Consider the following 21780-nt stretch of genomic DNA (forward strand, 5'->3'; position numbering starts at 1 on the left):
TTCAAATAACTCTACACTGTGCTACCTCCTGATTGGCTAACCGAAATGAGTTCCGTCTCACTTAACGACACATCATTCTTTTTGCCGTGCTGCATGTTCCCCGGTTTTTGGAATACGTTGCGTGACGACGAAACTCATAGTAGGTTGCCAGAAATTTGAATTCAATTTTAATTTGATTTGCGAAATTCGTTTCTGTTTCTTTTTTATTTAATTTGTTTTATATAATTCAATTACTTCTTGTGCGGTTATTTATATTTACAAACAATATTTTGTTTTTCATTGATGTCAAAACTATCACCAAGCGAGTGATCTCAGCTTGTAAGCTTTGAAAAAGGTTACAAAGTGTCATTGCAGCACCCCTTTACAAATAGATTTAATGAGATAATCTAACCAGAATATAGGGAAGAATCCAATAAGGATTCTCAAATAAGAATGTCAGAATCTGAAACGTCTAAAACTGAAACGTGCATTTTATCAAATATTTTACATAAAATAATAACTAAGAATTTCCTATGGAATGCAGTATATAATATTCCTATATTACGTACTGTTTTCTTCAACGTATTTCAATAGACAACGGAAATTGTCTCAAAAGAAATAAAATAGAATGGAAATTGACTAATAGCGGAACAAATAGATCATTGTATATGATTTCAATCGTTTATTTTATCTGAGCATCAATTCAGGTAATACATTATAAATATATAGTAATGTTTTAGGTAACTAAGCTAAAGATTTATATTAGCTTGCAATCCGATGTCATTGCTCAACATTTCAGCAACTTTAGGAAGTAGATCTGAGTTGAGTTTCAACACAAGCAAATTTTCCACTGAATTTTCACTTAATCGCGTTCGATGGTCTGTGAGGATTAGTTTTAGGCCACTAGAAGCCCTCTCAACAGATACCTGAGTAGAAGGGGCTGCTAAAACTACCATCGCTAAACGGTACAGTATCGGTGAAGTTATTTTCTGCGATTCCCAATACTTAAGTAAATCGAATTGAGCATTTGGATCAGCATGTATTGTGGACTGAATTATTGGTACTTTCTCCCGTATTTCCAGTTCTTTGATTTGAGAAAGTACTGATTCGTCGATAGAGTGTGATAGTCCCATCGGAATATTCTCTTTTTCAAAAAATGACGAGATATATATATCCAAATCGTCCTGCGGCTCACTAGCTGGAGTCTGCTCTGTTCTTATACCTTCGATGTCATTGAGTCGATGATGCAAGTTGAGGAGAAATGTCTGTGAAATTAGGAAGCTAATACATTTTAACTTTTTTCTTATCAAATAATCGTTATTCATCAAATGACGAAAACAATTCTTACCTGAACTTTCGCTTTGTCCTCCGTAGATATACGCCTTGCACCCAAAAAATTATATCTAGGGTCTAAGTACATGCATGCTTTGAACTGCAATGTACTAACCAGTTTTTGAGCTCGTATTTTGAAAGTCTCTAACAATTGTACGGCGAGCTCGTTGGCTTTTAATTTATCCAGGTTTGCTTGGCACTGTAGCCAATACGTGTAAAATTCAGACAATGCACAATGTACTTTTTGCAGTTTAAGCGTAAGTATGAAAGCAGGTTCAAAGGCTTCACAAAACTTCTCGATGAATGGCCAGTGTTGAGTAAGATCTACAAAATGAAAATGGTATACAAAATGAAAATATTTGGAAATAATACGATTTCTCCTGTTTCGGGAAAACTTGTCTTCAACAAATTGAAAAATTGCCGTTGTTTAAGTAGGGATGCCACCATTAGATACTTTCCATTCCATCTTGTATCATTGGCGATAGGTTTTGAAACATTTATGATATTTACGGTTTCGCAGCTTTACAACTATGCCTTGGATCTTCGCGATACGTTCTTTGTATGGACGTATGACATCCCACACAGCCAATTGAGCCGTGTGCGCCGCACATCGCGTACTATCAAGTATTCCCTCGAATTCATAGTCGTCGTTTTCTTCGCCTGGTGCAACAAATCGTATCTCTTCTCGGTTTTTATCAAAAAAATCGTTTGCAGGTAATGCACTATTGGATGGAGTACAAAACTGATACTTAGATACAGCTTCGTTGTCGTCGTCGTCATCCGTGTCATTACAAGTATCATCAGCATGCTCGAAAATGCCACAAGCTTCTTCATTAGCAAGGAGCAAATTAATTGGTGGGCAGTTATTTAAATTAGGTTTCTCTAACATTTTCTTCAACAATCCAACTGTCGCCACCATATTGCTACCATTATCGTGGGCGACAGAATAAATTTGGTTCAATTTAACACCATATTGGTTGAGCACATACTCTAATGTTTCTGTTAGATTTTCCTTCGTCTGTCGACAATGCATTTCCTTTAGGGCTGAAAAAAATTAATTGCAGAGAAAAATAAGTTGAAATAGTTGAGAAAAAATGCTTTCAAAATTTGATGAAGTGTCTACAGACGGTTTAAACTCACCAAGATTTCGAAATAACATTTCGCCATTGTGATAGTACTGCGCATTAATACCAAATATTTGGCGATTTTTACGTGAAGCGCTGTCAATTTTGAGGCTTATTAATTTTGTTTCCATTTCTTTCTTAACAAAAATACGCAGCAGAATAGCAGCTTTATCAACCAAGTCTGAGATTGTCTTCCTGTTAATGTGAAGACCTGCAGCTACGTACTGTGACTCAAGAAGAGTTTTGTATGAACCTTTTTCAAAAAAATTATATGACATATGACTTTCAGTTAACAGTTGCATGGTTCCCAATATCAGTTTGCCTTTGTCTGTTTCCACTAATAGTTTTTTAGGTTTTTTGTTGACTGTCGATGAATCAGAATCAACAGCTTCAAACGATATCAACCCCAACCTATCATAAACACTTGGATGTTTGTTTTTAATATGCCGCTTGAAGTTCCCATAATTCAACACTTTTTGCTCATAAATGCATTTGTTATCGGCAATGCAAATGCATCTACCTTCCCGCACACCAATAACTTGGGTTAATACTGTCTTTTGCGTTGGCTTAGATCGTTTCATACTATAAACAAAAACATTTCATTACAATAGTGAACAGGAAACAACTCGATTTCAATTACCTGCCTGTATTTTACTGCCGCGATCGATGCTCCGATGCTGCTATTTGAGTGAAAAACAAACGATTTTGCATGTACGATAATTGAATGTAAACTGTATCAGAGAGACACTGGCTGGCTCAAGCAAAAGTTTCCAATCTGATTCTCTCACCATCTAACGTCACTCCGAGAGGCAAATGAGAGAATGCAAAATTCCCTGAGAATAGATGAGCGGAATCGAGACAGTATTTTTCCGTTGAATTCGTGAATGAGCTTTGCGAATATGATAGGTTATTATTTTCTGTCTCAAATAAAGTGAGGCATTAAACGGAGAATAGAAGGGTGAGTTTTATCTGTGAGTGAGTGTTGTTGAACGAATTTCGATGCGATTTCGCCCATACCTGTACGAAACAGTATCATATCTCGTTTCAACGTTTTGACGTGGGACTACGTCTAACCGGAGTATATGGGGGGTAAAATGAAAACCTAAACACAGAACATGCAGGAAAAAATGAAAGATTCCGAATGTTTATAACTCGAACATTTCTTACTGGATCGGAAAGATGTTTGCATCAATTGATAGGGAATATTTCTACGCTTCTATCGCTATTATTCGCTATTATCGACATTGCAAATATATGAAAGTCGGGGGTATTTTTGTTCCGACTGATATGTATTATGTAATATTTTTGTTCCGACTGAAATGTGTTTCCCCAACACAGACTTTAGAACTAAGGAGTCTGAGGAAATTGACATTGCAAATTCATACAAGTCGGGGCATTTTTGTTCCGACTGAAATGTGTTTGCCTAACACAGACTTCAAAACCAAGATGTCTGGGGAAATCGGCTCTGCAAATAAATGCAAACTGCGAGTACTTTCGTACTCGCTTGCCTTTGGGCAGATTAGAATATGTTTCCTTAACACGGTCTTCCGGAGAAACTTCTGCACTCGCATGTTTTTTTTTGCACTCCGAAAAGTGTTTTCCTAACACGGATTACAAAAGCGGGCACGAACACCACGCTTTGGCTCGGTTATTCAAGATTGCATTGAAGGATATGCCTTCATATCTTCTGCTCATTGAATTCCTACGCATACCGTTTGATGATTAGGCAAGATGTTGATAACCAATTGCTGCGATGACGCCTATTGATTAATCAATATGTGTTCGACGTATATGTCAACATCGAAACTGAGTGCCTGAAGTTCATCAAATCAAGCAAATTTGCGGTTCGAGAAGTACGTACACTTGAGAGATGCAAACTTCAGAAGGAATTGCAAACTTGCAAACTTCAGAAAGAATTCTTCCGTTCACATATTTTGTCCTAGGCATCATACCAAACGTAAAAGGACTGTCATTAAATTTACTTGTAACGAAGAACATAATCTATCACAATGGATGAATTGACCGTACATTGAATTATACAATCTTTTTACTCATAATGCAAATATTCAATTGAATTCGAGAATTGTTTCATTCAAACAAAAATTCAATCAATACAAACAAATGATTGGTACGATAAGGTAGTCCCACGTGAACCTTGCGGTTATATCATAGATATAACCCACCCATTTTTTCTTGACACTCGTAGTATTGCTTGTTCCACTATCACTTTCACTAAGTGATTGGATGAATGGGATAGGATAACGATCTTCTGTGATTTCGTTCTGCTTGAGCAGCTTAGTACCATACTTTCTTTAACCGTTCGAGTAAGGAGTAAATTTTGTGAGCATATGCCAAAAATGCGGATGAGTTTGGGTATATTCAAAAAAAGCTTTAGCTTTTCATTTTTCTTAAATCTATCGACAATTGGATGAGCAATAAGCTATTGAATCTAGATTTTTTCAATTTATACCCCCAATATGATCTCGACGAAATCGTATGTTAAAAGAGTGCTTCCCGCAGTTTGGCATATACCCTATGATCAGGAAGAACCGAGAATTTTAAAATAAAACAAAAAAGAGTTAAATTTCTGGCAAATTTATTATATATCGTTCAAATTATGATCCATCAGAGGCAACACACATGTGCCAACGCTTGACCCAGTCCTCCATACATCTCTGATAGGCCGGATCGATCGGATTTTATAGTAATCTCAAATTGGAACGTTTCTGCAGATGAGTTCTTAACCAAAGAAAAAGTTGATGAAGAGAAATCGATCAAGCCACTGACATCCTTTTCCTTCTGAACCTACAGAGAGTCAAACTAGTGAAATACAATTTTGTTGGTATTGGTAATTGGTAATTAGGGGAAGGGGGGAATTTGGAGCACCTAAGCAAATTGCGTAATATTTCCAAACCAATACGGTCTAAATAAAAAATGTCACATTGTATACTGAGCTACACTTGTTTTCCCTCAATCAATAATGTTTAACCATTATATCAAGCTTCAAACTGCCAAATATATCATAAAATAAAAGAGATGATTTTTGGACATTGAAATTTGATGCGGGGTGATTTGGACCGTCTGTGGGGTGATTTGGTCCAGTGTGTGTTTCATCGAAAAAAACATACTTATGTTTGTGTAAAGCATTTTGGGATAATGTTACAATCAGTGTTCTGGGATCGATACCAGGTATCTTGGCCAGATTCCAGACCAGAAAAATTGGATTGAGACCATCTCGAATTCTGCATGGATCTTTTCACTGTTTTTCGAGTATTTTCACAAACACTTTCGATGCTTGGTCAGAGAAAATCCGTTCTTGATGGCCTGCGATGCTCTTTCAAGCTCTCCCTTCTTCCAACGTTGTCTGCCCATCCTGTTTTGTAATTCAGCGGCATCTGGAATCAATTAGACCAAAGAAAAGCATCAAACCTGGAGGACCAATTCACCCCACAGAAACGTGTCCATGTCACTCCACACAACATGCAAAAATTAATGTGCAATTAATTCCATTTATTGTTATCAAACTGACAGTTTCGCTGCATCAAATTGTTCCTCTTCTGTAGACGAACAGAACTTTACTGTACAATACACGAAAAGTATGTTTAATCAGCGGGGAATACCTTAAAACCACGATCGGAAAACTCACATTTTTTGACTATCAAAGTGATTGTTGTGTTCAGGGTACCGTTTCCTTCCACCTGTCGAATTTTACTAAAGTTTTTTTACGTTAGGTACATACGGTTCAACAATAGAAGGAGATGACATTATAAAAAATCCAAGTTGAGCCGTACTTTTTGAGATAGAGGGGTGGTCCAAATCACCCCGTATGTCTAACTCACCTCGTGTTATCCTACTGCAGTAATTAAAATTCCAATTATCGGAATTTCATTTTTTCCAGATTGCTGACGAAATTCCCGGATTTTCCCTGACGTTGTTCAAAATCTCTGATATTCCCTGATTTTCAATGTTTTTCAAGGTAGTCGACACCCTGAGAGAAAATCAAACATGTCACTTAGGGGCTAAAAATTTAGTGTTTTAATGATGAATATGTCATTTCTCGTGAAATCAATGTTATAATAGTAAACACACAAGTCTGTTGTGTGTGTTTATATAGAAAACGGTATGTTTTTTAAGCATTCCATTGAATTATTTTACTCGACTCATACCTGGGTTAAGACGGCCACTATTGTAAGAGGTGTGATTTTCCATAAAAGATATCATTTGAACGCACGTAATTGACGACTTTATTGAGAAAATCACACTTCTTGTGTTGTTGGTTGAATAACTCAAGGCGCATTCATGGTAAATTTGATTTGTTTTCAGATTTTTTTTTTTAATTCGTTTATTTTTACAGGCTCAGTTACTTAAGTTTAAAGGAGCCGAATTCTTAAATATAATTTTAAAACTATATATATAAACAATTTTCTTACATCTATGGTTAGTAAGGTGGAAAACCGATTACTCGCGGTGTACTCGAGATTAGAAGGGTGACATATTTTTAGGAGAAGGATGGGATTTAAGGAAATTTTAACAATGTTGATGAACACTCAATTCTTAAATCTATTCGCATATCTATAGTGTATTTACATTTCACCTTATTCTACTATTTATAGCAAGGGGACGAATTACCCGCAAAGGAAGGGAAGAAGGGTATAAGGATATAGGGACAATCACACACGAAGATCGATAGCTTTAAGGAAAACATATATATGGGACATGTAATCAAGGTCTAACCGAGCCAACACATCTCTCACCGGCACATTGGGCTGTCTTCCTCGGGCCCGAAGGGAGTTTTCTAAATTCGATTCGGCGACCAGATACACCTCGCACGACCGAACAACGTGCTCGATGTCGTGATAACCTTGGCCACAAACGCAGAGATTGCTGCTGGCAAGATTGAAACGGAAGAGTAGTGCATCTAACGAACAGTGATTGGACATGAGTCGGGAGAAGGTGCGAATAAAGTCCCGACTCAAGTCCAGACTTTTGAACCATGGTTTGAGGCTAACCTTAGGGATAATCGAGTGAAGCCACCGACCCAATTCATCTTCGTTCCACTTACGTTGCCAGTTAGCGATGGTATTTTTACGGACTAAAGAATAAAATTCGTTGAAGGCGATTTGACGCTGATAAATATCGCCTTCAATTGCACCTACCTTCGCTAATGAGTCAGCCCTCTCATTACCCGGAATGGAGCAATGTGAAGGGACCCAGATAAAGGTAATGACATAACAGCGTCTGGATAAAGCACTCAAAATTTCTCGTATTCTCTCAAGGAAGTACGGCGAGTGCTTTTCCGGCCTCACTGAACGGATAGCTTCGACAGAGCTAAGACTATCCGTTACAATGTAATAGTGTTCAACAGGTCGTGAGGCGACGCTGTCCAGCGCCCAATGAATTGCTGCCAATTCAGCAATATACACTGAGCAAGGATTCTGAAGACTGTGTGAGGTGCTAAAAAATTCGTTGAACACTCCAAATCCTGTGGACTCATTCATAGTGGACCCATCAGTAAAGTACATATTATCACAATTGATACCCCCATACTTTTCATCGAAGATCGTTGGAGCGATCCTCGATCGTTGATAATCTGAATATCCATGGATATCTTGCTTCATGGAAAGATCAAAATGCACAGAGGAATTGATGTAGTCAGGGAAACAAACACGGTTGGGAATATACGAAGAAGGATCAACCTGCATGGAGATGAATTCATGATATGAACTCATGAATCCGGAGTGAAAATTTAGCTCGATCAGCTGCTCAAAATTTCCGATCACCAATGGGTTCATGACCTTACACCGGATGAAGAACCGAAGAGATAATAAATTGAAGCGATCTTTTAGTGGGAGTAGGCCTGCCAAAACCTCGAGACTCATGGTATGCGTTTAGGGCATACATCCCAACGCGATACGGAGACAAAGATATTGAATTCGCTCGAGTTTAATGAGATGTGTTTTGGCAGCTGATTGAAAACAGAAACTGCCATACTCCATCACTGAGAGAATAGTTGTTCGATACAACATTATAAGATCTTCTGGGTGGGCTCCCCACCAGGTGCCGGTAATTGTACGGAGAAAGTTTATTCTTTGTTGGCATTTTTTACTCAGATACCTAATATGGGGCCCCCAAGTACATTTGGAGTCGAACCAGACCCCAAGATACTTGAATGACATAGCATGAGTGATCGGTTTACCCAACAGTTGAAGCTTTGGTTTTGCTGGTCTATGCTTCCTAGAAAAAACCACCATCTCTGTTTTCTCCGTGGAGAATTCGATCCCTATCCCAATGGCCCAGGTTGAAAAATTGTTCAAAGTATCTTGTAAGGGTTCTTGCAGGTCGGATTCGTTTGATCCTACGACAGACACCACTCCATCATCTGCAAGTTGTCTTAGGCTGCAATTTTGTGTAAGGCAATTGTCGATGTCGCTTACATAGAAGTTGTACAAAAGGGGGCTTAAACATGAGCCCTGGGGGAGGCCCATGTAAGAGACCCGACTTACTGCCGAATCTCCGTGAGAAAAGTTCAAATGTTTCTCACAAAGCAAGTTATATAACATATTATTCAATAGAGGCGGCAGACCCCGAGAGTGTAATTTGTCCGACAAAACCTCTATTGAAACAGAATCGAAGGCCCCCTTTATGTCCAAGAATACTGAAGCCATTTGTTTTTTTTCGGCGTAAGCCATTTGAATTTCTGAAGAAAGCAACGCAAGACAATCATTTGTCCCCTTGCCCCTGCGGAACCCATATTGTGTATCTGAGAGTAGGCCATTCGTTTCAACCCATCGATCAAGGCGAAACAAGATCATTTTCTCCAACAATTTCCGTATACAAGACAGCATTGCTATTGGGCGGTACGAATTGAAGTCGGACGCGGGTTTTCCGGGTTTTTGAATAGCTATAACTCGTACTTGTCTCCAATCATCTGGAACAATATTATTCTCCAGAAACCGATTGAATAAATTCAACAAGCGATGTTTCGCCACATCAGGGAGGTTTTTCAGCAAGTTGAACTTAATTCTATCCGATCCCGGAGCAGAATTGTTACATGAAAGCAGAGCAAGAGAGAATTCTACCATCGAAAACTCGGAATCAAGATCGCACCTATCTTGTGGTATATCTCGAACAATTTTTTGCACAGGAGCGGAATCAGGACAAACCTTCCGTGCAAAATTAAAAATCCATCGATGTGAATATTCTTCGCTTTCATTCGTTGAAGAGCGATTTCTCATGTTTCGAGCCACTTTCCATAATTTTTTCATTGACGTTTCTCGTGACAAACCTCCCACGAAATTTCACCAATAAGCACGTTTTTTCCCTTTGATTAAGTTTTTAAATTGATCTTCAAGCGCAAAATACGTTTGAAAATTTTCAGGGGTTCCACGTTTCCGAAAAGCTTTAAATGCATTCGATTTTTCTACATAAAGCTTGGAACACTGGCTATCCCACCATAGATTGGGAGGCCTTCGACGAATAGTGGAACCTGGGATGGGTTTCGTTTGAGCGCGAACCGCGCTGTCATAGATCAAACGAGAAAGGAAGTTATACTCCTCCAATGGAGGTAAACCATCTCTGGAATTGATGGCTAGAGCAATCGCGTCCGCATATTTTTTCCAGTCAATGTGTCTTGTGAGGTCATATGCCATGTTTATAGATTCAGAAGAATTCGACCCAATGGTGATGGAAATTTTGATTGGCAAGTGATCACTACCGTTGGGGTTCTGGATTACATTCCACTTGCAATCTAACGATAGTGAATTCGAGCAAAGCGAGAGGTCAAGAGCACTTGGGTTAGCAGGAGGTTTAGGTACACGTGTTGTTTCCCCAGTGTTCAAAACGGTCATATTGAAGCTGTTACAAAGGTCATATATCAACAATGAACGATTGTCGTCGTACTGTTCCCCCCAGGCAGTTCCGTGAGAGTTGAAGTCTCCCAAGATCAATCGTGGCTCAGGAAGGAGTGAGCACATGTCAACAAGTTGCTTGCGGCTAACCGCAGCTCTCGGAGGCCAATACAAGCTGACAATACAGAGGTTTTTGCCTCTGATGTTTGCATGACAAATAACAGCTTCGATCCCTCCAATAGTTGGAAGGTCAATTCTAAAAAATGAGTGGCACTTATTGATCCCCAAAAGCACCCTTCCGTATCTATCATCACGGTCCAAGCGTATAATATTAAAATCGTGGAAAGAGATATCATCTCGCGAAGAAAGCCAAGTTTCGGACAGAGCAAAAACATCACAATTGTAGTTATGAATTAAAATTTTGAATGTATCCAATTTTGGGATAAGACTACGACAATTCCACTGTAAAACAGTGATATCTCCGACCTCTCTATTTGAATTAGACATCAAGAGAGATAATCATTGCAAGGAGGGGCCATGTTTGCATCAATTGTTGCAAAATTGTCTTTAATACTGAAAGCATTGAGATGACAAGGGTTCTGATGGAGTCGGAAACATTAAAACACTTGAAGATTTGATCCAAAAGGTCAGACAACTTTATAAATCCCGATTGGGAAGTTGAACTGGACGGAAAAACAGGGACAGTTGTGGTTTTTGATGTCCCCTGGGCTGGGCCATTCGAAGGTGAATTATTCCCACGGAAACCAGGAGGAACCTGATTTTGCTTGTCCGCTGCACTCGATTTTTTAGGCATGCTAACAGGGGGTATCACCGGAGGGGCTTGTCCTTGAACTTTGGGAGTGGTCACATTTTTGCGCCGGGGATTCCCTTGGAAAATGAACGGTGTGCCCCCGTTAGCTGTGTCCGCTTCTATTTCGTCAACGGGCAACGTGGCGAAGACATTTTGTGTGTTGATTGGTTGTTGTTGTTGGGCCAGTGGAGAAGCGCCCTTTAAAATATCCGCAAAAGTGCGTTTCGAGCGTTCCTTCAAAGAGCGCTTCTGTTTCTCCCAACGACTCTTGTAATTTTCACAAACTGAGAGCTCGTGTGGGGATCCCCCGCAATATGGACATTTATGCTCAGTCGCACTGCAGGATTTCCCCTCATGTTGCTCTCCGCAAGTGGCACAGCGCTCCTTGTTGGCACAATAATCCGAAGTGTGACCAACTGACTTGCATTTGTTGCAAGTCATGGGCTTTGGCACGAAGAGTCGCACAGGTAGTCTCAATTTGTCCACCATAACGTAGTCAGGGAGGGCGGCACCAGCAAAGGTGACTCGGAACGAGTCGGACGGCGTAAATTTAGTTTGGTCCCCATCATGGGAAAGTTTCCCGAGTTGGCGACAGTCCAAGATTTTCACTTCCATTGAGGGGAGCTTCTTGAACTTGCCTTTTCCTTCTGCTTTTATTTGTTCGCTCGTCAGACCCGTTTCAGTTATCACCCCCTCAATTTCTACGTTATGGGAGGGTATAAATGTTCGATATTCGAGAGTGAAATGTTGATCAGCAACAATCTCGTTTGCGTGTTTCCGTTCATTCACGACAACTCGCAATTTGTTCGGTCTAACCCTGCGAATTTCAGATACAGAAGTGTATCTGGCCAGATCTTTCATGATCTGAATCACGTTAAGGTTTTTTCCTTTCGGTTTTGGCCGGAGGAAAACAACCCAAGGGCCAGTTCCAGGTGCATCTTCTGGATAAACTCTGACACGTGGAGCGGAGACAACAGAGGGGGAAGACGAGGACGAGGACGAGGATGAGGATGAGGATGAGGACGAGGACGAGGATTGGGTTGGATCGGAAGCATCAGAAGGGGGAAGCGAAATCGATGATGGGAGAGGGGGAGTGGAAGTAACAGTCGGTTCAGAAGGGAGACTTGCTATTTTCTTAGAGGGGGGCTTGGAAGGATGAGCGGATTCGTCCCCAAAAGAATTATCTTCCTTATGAGGGACTCGTTTATGTTTTTTCCCAGATCTTGTATGAGATTCATTATCGGAGATCTCCATCTCTGGAGATCCTCCATTTTACAAAATTTTTTTTACAAAAACGATTGTTTTTGTAATACATTCAGTGATTGAAAACTAATAGCGTGCATCCATTAACTCGATTTGTTTACATTTGTTACATAGGACCTTTTCAAAAGTTACGCGAGAATTATTCTCCATGTACCGATAATAGGCATTAATTTCATATTATATTGTATGTTGTCCAATCAATTTGTGCTCAATTCATGTTTTTATCGTGTAGATCTCACTACTAACAATTTGTGTAATTGTGGTCCAGGATGTCATAATATCGAGTATGTTGTTTGGTTATGTAAAAATGCAATAAATGAATTTGAATGGCTGCTGATTTAGAAGATCGGAAGGGTATACCCACGTAAATCAGATTATGATAGCTTGAGTAGTCGCGATCTTACAGGGCTATACAGTTATTACAATCAATGTTCCGGACAACGTGATAACGAAGGAGATAATGCTATTTTTATCTATAATATATTTTTGTTGTCATAGATTGATTTGACTCAGGCTTATATTTATGTAGGTCTTGTGTTCTAAAATGATACATGATGACTCTTTGTCTTCTTCTGCATGATTAAATAAACAGAAGAAATGGCTTTAATGGTATTTTTGTGTACATTTTGAACAGAATGCGGTACCGAATTTTACCATGTTATGTCATCTAACCCGCTTGAAGGATACAAGTACATACATGAAACGGTTTTTCAGGGCATCCATTTGATGTATCAAAAGAGAAAAAAAACAAATTTTGAACGATGAAAAACTCATTTTAAATGCAATTACTACACACAATCACAGTCCTATGTCAAGATCCCGTCCGTGCCCCTAGGCTCAGACCCATCAACTTTTTTTCCATTTGGAAAACGCTTGCGTCTATTTATGCGGACAACCAATCGTTTCAATAAACATTTGTTCGCATAGCTAGACGTAATCACCAGGTTACTCTGTCTGTTGCGTTAGTATTTGCATTTTTGATAATAGTCAAAACGTCTCCGTCGGTAGTTTCAGTTGTTCTCGGATAAAATCAAGAAGATTTGAAGGAAATTTAGTGAAATTGCTGGGAAAGATGCTCTGGATTTGTTGCGAGTCTATGATAATACTTTTTCCTTTATTACTCTGGGATATGATAAGAACAGCAGATTCGTGTTTTTTCAAATAATTTGTAAAGACAATCTGCAATGATGGTAATTTTAGCAACATGATTTACCGACATTCATTGGTTCGACAACTCGCAAGCAGATCGGACAAGTTTTTAATCGATCAAACAAAGGTGTTTTTTACACATCGAATAATAGTGTTCTTTTTCACCGGTTGCGCTTGCGAGTGGAGCGAAGTTTAAAGTGGTGCGCGTTGAGGATCCAAATCAGACACATTCATCACACACGCCACACAGCCGCGGCAAGTAGAAATTTATTTTTCTTTTGTTTCCCCATCATTCCTTCTACCTTCTGTGCACGATTTACACCATTGTTCAACTTTGTGTTAACCAAATCGGCAAACGTTGGCATTAGGGGTGATCATTATTTCTTATATACCGTTGAACTTTCATTGGATTTTTTTTTCATTTTATCATTTTATTTAACATAAAATAAATTGAATTTAATATTCGCATCATAACCTTATAAAAAAATTTTTTTTCACTTATTTATTTATTTTGATTATCATTATATTCTGTTCATATCGAACAGTTGACCGATTTTTTTTGATATGGCTGAGGGCGGGAAGGATCCCCCATCGACGCCATTGAATATTTCCGATGCCGATCCTCCTCCTGAAGAGCAGGAAGATGAAGCAGAAATTGAGGAAGAAACTTCTGTATATGAAGTTGGAAGTTCCGAAGATGAGGACATTGAAGAAAAACAGGATTTTCGTCCAAAAGAATACCCTAGAGGCTCCAAAGGCCCATTCATTGTATACTTTAGACGAAAATCTAAACCTCTCAATGTCATTCGTATCTCGAAGGAACTTACTCAGAAGTTTTTTGCAGTTACCGAGATTACACGGATGGGGCCAGACAAACTACGAGTTGTCGTCTCAAGCAGGACCCAAGCGAACGAAATCACGCGCTGCGACCTCTTTGCGATTGAGTATCGCGTATACGTGCCCTGTTGCAACGTCGAAATAGACGGCGTAATAACCGAAAAGGGTTTGACTCGAAAAGAGATTATCGATGGTGTCGGTCGCTTCAAGAACTCTTCACTAAAAACTGTGAAGATTCTTGCATGCGATCGACTGAAATCTGTGTCACAAAAAAATGACAAAAGGGTTCTCAATCGGACAAACTCTTTTCGTGTGACTTTTGAGGGTTCCGCCCTTCCAAACTACGTTGCAATAGGTGCACTTCGTTTACCTGTTCGGTTGTTTGTACCCCGGGTAATGAAATGCAACAAATGTATGCAACTCGGTCACACGGCCGACTATTGTTGCAATAAAAAACGTTGCGCAGATTGTGGAGAGAGCCATGATGAGAATCCTTGCGCGAAAGAGCACAAGTGTCTTCATTGCGGCGGGACTCCTCATGATATTATTCAATGCCCGGTGTACAAACAACGAGGGGAAAAAATCAAGCGTTCCTTAAAGGAACGTTCCAAGCGGACTTATGCAGAAATGCTTAAGAGTTCCGTTCCAACGACTCAGGACAATCCCTACTCCATTCTGCAGAACGACGAGCCTGTTGCTGACGCTCCCAATGCAGGAAGTTCCGGTACATCGCAGGGTGCCGTCAGGAAAAGAAAAATTACTTCTTTTCCTTCACTCCCCAGAAAGACGACCGAAACTTCCCAAGTTGGAATGAAAACTCGAATTGAACGTGCTGAGAATAAACCGAAGCAAGTACCTCCTGGTTTAAGCGGTTCTTCTACGCACCAGGGGTCCTCAGCACTGCCCGGAGCAGCACCCACCCCGTCTGTTCCATTTTCGCGGTCGAGGCAACAGCCACAATCTGGTTTGCTTGCGCTTTCTGACCTGGTGGACAACATTTTAAATGCTCTAAATATAAATGACCCTCTTAAAAGCATAGTATTATGTTTGCTTCCGATTGTGAGAACATTTTTGAAAGAAAAATGTGGTTTTTTAGCAGCGTTCATTTCCCTCGATGCCTGATTCAGTGCAAGAGGTCAAGGATTTGACCACTGTAATACAGTGGAATTGCAGAAGCATCATTCCTAAACTAGATCAGTTTAAATTTTTAGTTCACAGCTCTAACTGTGATGTATTTTCTCTCTGTGAAACATGGCTTTCTTCAGCCGATGAGCTGAATTTCCACGATTTCAACATTATTCGCCTCGATCGAAATGACTCGTTTGGTGGCGTACTATTGGGGATTAAAAAATGTCACTCCTTCTATAGAGTCACTCTCCCATCGATGACAGGCATTGAAGTTGTCGCTTGCCAGACACAAATCAATGGCAAAGACCTCTGCATTGCTTCGATATATATCCCTCCCAGAACTACGGTAGGCCGCCATCAGTTCTTTGATACTATCGAGGCAATGCCGGAGCCGCGGTTAATCTTAGGTGATTTCAACTCCCATGGAACAGCATGGGGATCACTCTACGATGACAACCGTGCCACGTTGATTTATGATCTGTGCGACAACTTCAACATGACAGTTTTAAATACAGGGGAAGCAACTAGGATAGCCAACCCTCCTGCACGGGCAAGTATGCTAGACATATCACTTTGCTCTTCTTCATTATCCCTGGATTGTACATGGAAGCTAATCCAAGATCCCCACGGTAGTGATCACCTGCCAATAATTTTATCGATCGCCAATGAATCAGGTTCTCGTGAGTCAGTCGATATTGCGTATGACCTCACGAAAAATATTGACTGGAGAAAATTTGCAGAAATAATATCTGAAGCACTTGTTTCAATGCATGAACTTCCTCCACTCGAAGAGTATAACTTCATATCGAGTTTGATTTACGATAGCGCACTTCAAGCTCAAAAGAAACGTGTTCCTGCTACCACTTTCCGACGTCGTCCTCCATCACTTTGGTGGGACAAGGAGTGTTCAAAGGTCTACCTTGAAAAATCATCCGCTTTCAAAAAATTCAGGAAAACTGGATTAGTGGAATGGTTTCGAATGTACCAAGCTCTAGAAGCCAAACTAAAAGGTCTGATTAAAGCAAAAAAGCGTGGATATTGGCGGAAGTTCGTCAATGGTTTGTCAAGGGAGACAGCTATGAGCACTCTTTGGAATACGGCTAGGAGAATGCGTGGCTGGAACCATACAAATGAAAGTGAGGAATACTCTGACTGTTGGATTTTCAAATTTGCAAGAAAGGTTTGTCCCGATTCCGTTCCTGCACAAAACGTCGTACGCGACATTTCGCTCCAAGGCGATTATGAGAATTTTTCGATGGTAGAATTCTCAATTGCACTTCTCTCATGTAACAATTCAGCTCCGGGGTCGGACAAGATTAAATTCAACTTATTGAAGAATCTTCCCGACTTGGCAAAACAGCGTTTGCTGAACTTGTTCAACAAGTTTCTGGAGCTGAATAGAGTCCCGCATGACTGGAGACAAGTGAGAGTGATAGCCATACGAAAACCCAACAAGCCGGCTTGCGATCACAATTCGTATAGGCCGATTGCAATGTTATCCTGTATTCGTAAATTGTTAGAGAAAATGATTCTACTTCGTTTGGACAAGTGGGTTGAAACGAACAATTTGCTGTCAAATACGCAGTTTGGCTTCCGCCGAGGTAAAGGGACGAATGATTGTCTCGCGCTGCTATCTTCTGAAATCCAAATCGCATTTGCTCGCAAAGAACAAATGGCTTCCGTTTTTCTCGATATCAAAGGGGCATTTGATTCAGTTTCCATGGAAATTCTCTCAGAGAAACTTCATAATCGTGGACTTTCGCCAATTCTGAATAATTTTCTGTACAATTTACTCTCAGAAAAGCACATGTTTTTCAATCATGGCAGCTTGAAATCTTCTCGTTACAGTTTTATGGGCCTACCACAAGGCTCCTGCCTAAGCCCCCTCTTGTACAGTTTTTACGTCAATGATATAGATGATTGTCTAACTAGAGATTGCACTTTGAGACAACTTGCAGACGATGGAGTTATTTCCATCACGGGTACTAATCCCGCCGTTCTGCAAAAATCCTTGCAAGATACCCTGAACAACCTGTTCACGTGGGCTCTCAAGCTGGGTATCGAATTCTCTACGGAGAAAACCGAAATGGTCGTTTTTTCTAGGAAGCACGAACCCTCCCAATTCCAGCTTCACCTATCCGGCAAAGCGATCAGGCACTCGATGTTTTTCAAATACCTTGGAGTATATTTTGACTCTAAATGTACCTGGGGAATACACATTGCGTATTTGAAACAGAAATGCCAGCAAAGAATCAATTTTCTCCAAACAATAACCGGAACATGGTGGGGCGCCCATCCAGGAGACCTCATTCAGTTGTACAAAACAACGATATTATCAGTGTTAGAATATGGCAGTTTTTGCTTCCGATCAGCTGCCAGGATTCATATTCTCAAGCTGGAGAGGATACAATATCGTTGCTTGCGTATAGCCATGGGGTGTTTGCATTCGACACATACGATGAGTCTCGAAGTTTTGGCAGGAGTACCCCCGCTTACTCTTCGGTTCACAGAATTATCCTACAGATTTCTCATCCGTTGCAAGATCATGAATCCATTGGTGATTGATAACTTCGAAAATCTACTCCAACTGACTCCTCAGTCAAGTTTTATGTCTTTATACCATGAGTACCTTACCCATGAAGTGCACCCTTCACCGGGCATCTCCAACCAAGTTTGCTTCCCATACTTCTGCAATTCCTCTGTCATTTTTGATCTGTCCATGCGACAAAAAATCCATGGAATCCCAGATCATCTACGCTCAGATTCTATTCCGCCGATATTTTCGGCAGAATATGGGGGCATAGTTAGATCTGATAAAATGTTCTTTACTGACGGTTCATGCATAAACGGGTCCACTGGCTTCGGCATCTTCAATGAAAATTCCAGTGCCTCTTTCAAACTCAAAGATCCTTGTTCCGTGTATGTCGCTGAACTGGGTGCGATATACTACGCTTTAGGGATCATTGAAACATTGCCCATCGACCAGTATTTTATTTTTTCAGACAGTCTCAGCTCAATAGAGGCAATCCGCTCAATGAAAGTTGATAAACGCTCATCTTATTTCCTAACAAGAATAAGACATCTATTGAGTGTTTTGGTCGAAAAATTATTCAAGATTACCTTAGCATGGGTTCCCTCTCATTGCTCGATTCCGGGGAATGAGAAAGCGGACTCGCTAGCTAAGGTGGGCGCTTCAGAAGGCACACTTTTTGAAAGGCAAATTGCTTATAACGAATTTTTTCACATTCCTCGTCAGGACACACTCGTTAGTTGGCAGCGCATGTGGAGTGAAGATGAGTTCGGTCGTTGGTTACACACGATTATCCCTAAGGTTTCGACGAAAGCTTGGTTTAAGGGATTGAATGTCGGTCGTGATTTCATTCGCGTGATATCTCGGCTTATGTCCAATCACTACAACCTAAACGCGCATCTCTATCGCATTGGGCTCGCAGCAAACAATCTTTGTGATTGTGGCGATGGCTACCACGACATCGAGCATATTGTCTGGTCGTGTATCCGGTTCCATGCTGCTCGCTCTCAGCTCTCTAGAGCACTGAGAGCAAAAGGCAGACAATCGGATATCCCCGTCCGGGATATCTTAGGTAGCCGTGATCCTGATCTTCTGCTTCATCTATACCTGTTCCTCAGAAACGCCGATGTCAACGTTTAATGATGTTTCCTTCGTTGTGTCCCTGTTTCGCATCCCTCCTATCCGATCTATAAACTTTTACTTAGTCGCGGCAATACATACACACACTCTTTACAGATACACGGGCCGAAGGTTGTGCAGTCCACTGATGATTCCAAAAAAAAAAAAGCCAAAGGTTGTACCGCTCATGACAACTCTACACGAGCTGATGATTGCGCCGGCTAGTGACCATTCTATCCTGGATTCCTCGAGAAGACGCACCACGCTAGATATGGGGTACAGACTAGGGGGGCGTTGCTGATTAATGGTCAGCTGCATCCCAATAGGAAGTATCCCGTGTCGGACACACGTACAGAGCATTGGAGACAGCAACATCACAATTACGAAAACACTTGTAATACTAACCTCGAGCCAACCGCGAGTAATCGGTTACATATTACTAACATAGTTATAAGGCAAACATTGTCGAAATATTGAACTCCCGGCCCCGTCAGGTTGACGCTATATGAGCCTTAATAAAAATATATATTTTGGATAAAAAAAAAAAAAAATGATTTACCGATATCACGATCAATCGCATAAAGATGGTGGAGTGACTTACACCAACGGTATGAGTAAATGCTGAATATGTGGAATAATTCGATGCCGAATCCGAGGAGTTATAATACTAAAAACCAATATTATTTTAATTTTACTACTGATCTAATTGTTTCATTATCTACTTGAAGATTCAAATGCAGAAATGTAGGTAATTATAACATTAAAAAACACAATTGCTTCTTTTTGTTCATCGCAGTGTAGTGTAACGAAAATAGCAATTATATGAGTAGCGTTTCGATGATTTCCTAAATTCATCTATTAGGAAACACTAAGTAATAAGACACTATCGTGACAGAAATGTTTGGACTCTACAAAGAATGTGATTCAAATGTAGATTTAGCTTACAGCACATAATACTTATAATTGTTGATTTTCGAACGATGTAGGAAAGCTGTATGGAACTACGTCTGTTATGCGGACAGTGATTTTTCGGAAAGGTTTTTTCAAAATTGCTCAAGTGTTTTCAAACAAAAAATGTTTTGGCAAACAAGTGAATGTCGAGAGCAACATTGAACGAGGCCAATCACAAGAATGCTCCTCGGGCAGCAGGAAGAAGCGGAGAGCCAAACACTGGGAAAAAATGACCCTAAATTCGGATGAGTGACATAAATCCAGAAAGGATCGAGTTCATGCAGATTAAGCCTAAATACTCGAAGTCATCGGAAGTTAGATTTGACGGAATAAATCATTTCATTAATACGAATCCAACTGGTACCCAACGAAGGTGTGCGTATTGCAACCGATGTACGACGTATATTTGCTTGAAGTGTGAATTGGGTTTGCACCCTTCGGAGTGTGTTTTCCGGTACCATACTCAGTGATACTAAATCCGATACACTGCCGTTTTACGCAAAACTGTACTATGTTCTATGCAATCCCTATGAACAGTGGGACAATTATGCGTGGAACGGCTGTACACGAAAGTGCTAATAAACCATGAAAATGTTTTTTTTTTATCCAAAATATATATTTTATTAAGGCTCATATGGCGTCAGCCTAAAGGGGCCGGGAGTTCAATATATGAAAATGGTTGTTGAAGTTGAATTTTATGAAATAAAACCGTTTTGTTCGATATTCAAATGATTTCCATTTCTGATACTGTATCGGCTCAGCGTATGAATATCTCAACTTCCAAAGAACTCCAAACCAAAATATTGCGTTTCCCTCCCGTTTCGGGACAAACCTAGATGGACTAGAAAGTTTCATGCCATTTGGATCATGTTCTTGTACACCTGGGTAGTAATGGGTTAATCGATTTTGAATATCTATAGCGCACTTTGTCTTTCACAGATACAAACTTTTGCGCTACTAACCGTTTTGTACACGTTTTCAAGGCATTAGTTAGAACATCTACTGATATATTTAAATTTGTTCTCGGCCTTATTCTTGTTTTCGTACGAATACAAAACGTTCGAAAGTATGCCTCATTCGTATTCTTGGTTTCGTACGAAGCATGTTGCGTTTTGGGCTCTATGTAATAATAGAATGCATTACTATAAAACTATGGCACACATGCAGCACACCCCTGCACAAAGAAAACCACCGAATGACAGAGAGAGCGATTTGTCACAAAAAAACGAAGAGAACTCTTTTCAGTTTGAATGCTCGATTGGAGCGGTCGAGTATATTTGTGCTTCACGAGTGGCTAGAACTTTTTGGCAGTGTTTAGATCGATAAAAACAGGAAGTGGGTTATATCTATGGTATAACCGCAAGGGTGACGTAGGACTATCGTTGATTTAGAGATCATTTGTTTGAAGATGAATCTAAATCCATTCTGAATGAATGAATAAATAAATATTTGGGGAACTTCGAAAACGAGAGCGCTACGTTGGAGGCTCAAGGTTTTATGCATTCAATATTGGATACAAAAAACCTTGTTCTGAAGAATAATCTTCAGAAGCTTTCCTGCTAACTGCACTTGATTGACAAATCACAAAACCAAATACATGTGGTCGCAGTATTATATGGATAGAAAACATTCAAATAAACTCGCTTGAATGTAATTTTTAATTCCAAGGGGAACTTGCAGATTATTTTTCAGCAACGATCACTTTTTTCC

The 21780-nt window shown here is 40.1% G+C and overlaps 1 pseudogene; it reads right to left on the reverse strand.

Moving 5' to 3' along the window:
• Positions 1-728: 728 nt before the first annotated feature.
• On the reverse strand, positions 729-2091 carry LOC129765651 (uncharacterized; annotated as a pseudogene).
• Between the last annotated feature and the right edge of the window lie 19689 nt (positions 2092-21780).

This window comes from Toxorhynchites rutilus, chromosome 2, assembly GCF_029784135.1.
Source record: "Toxorhynchites rutilus septentrionalis strain SRP chromosome 2, ASM2978413v1, whole genome shotgun sequence".
In the NCBI taxonomy this organism is placed as follows: domain Eukaryota; kingdom Metazoa; phylum Arthropoda; class Insecta; order Diptera; family Culicidae; genus Toxorhynchites; species Toxorhynchites rutilus.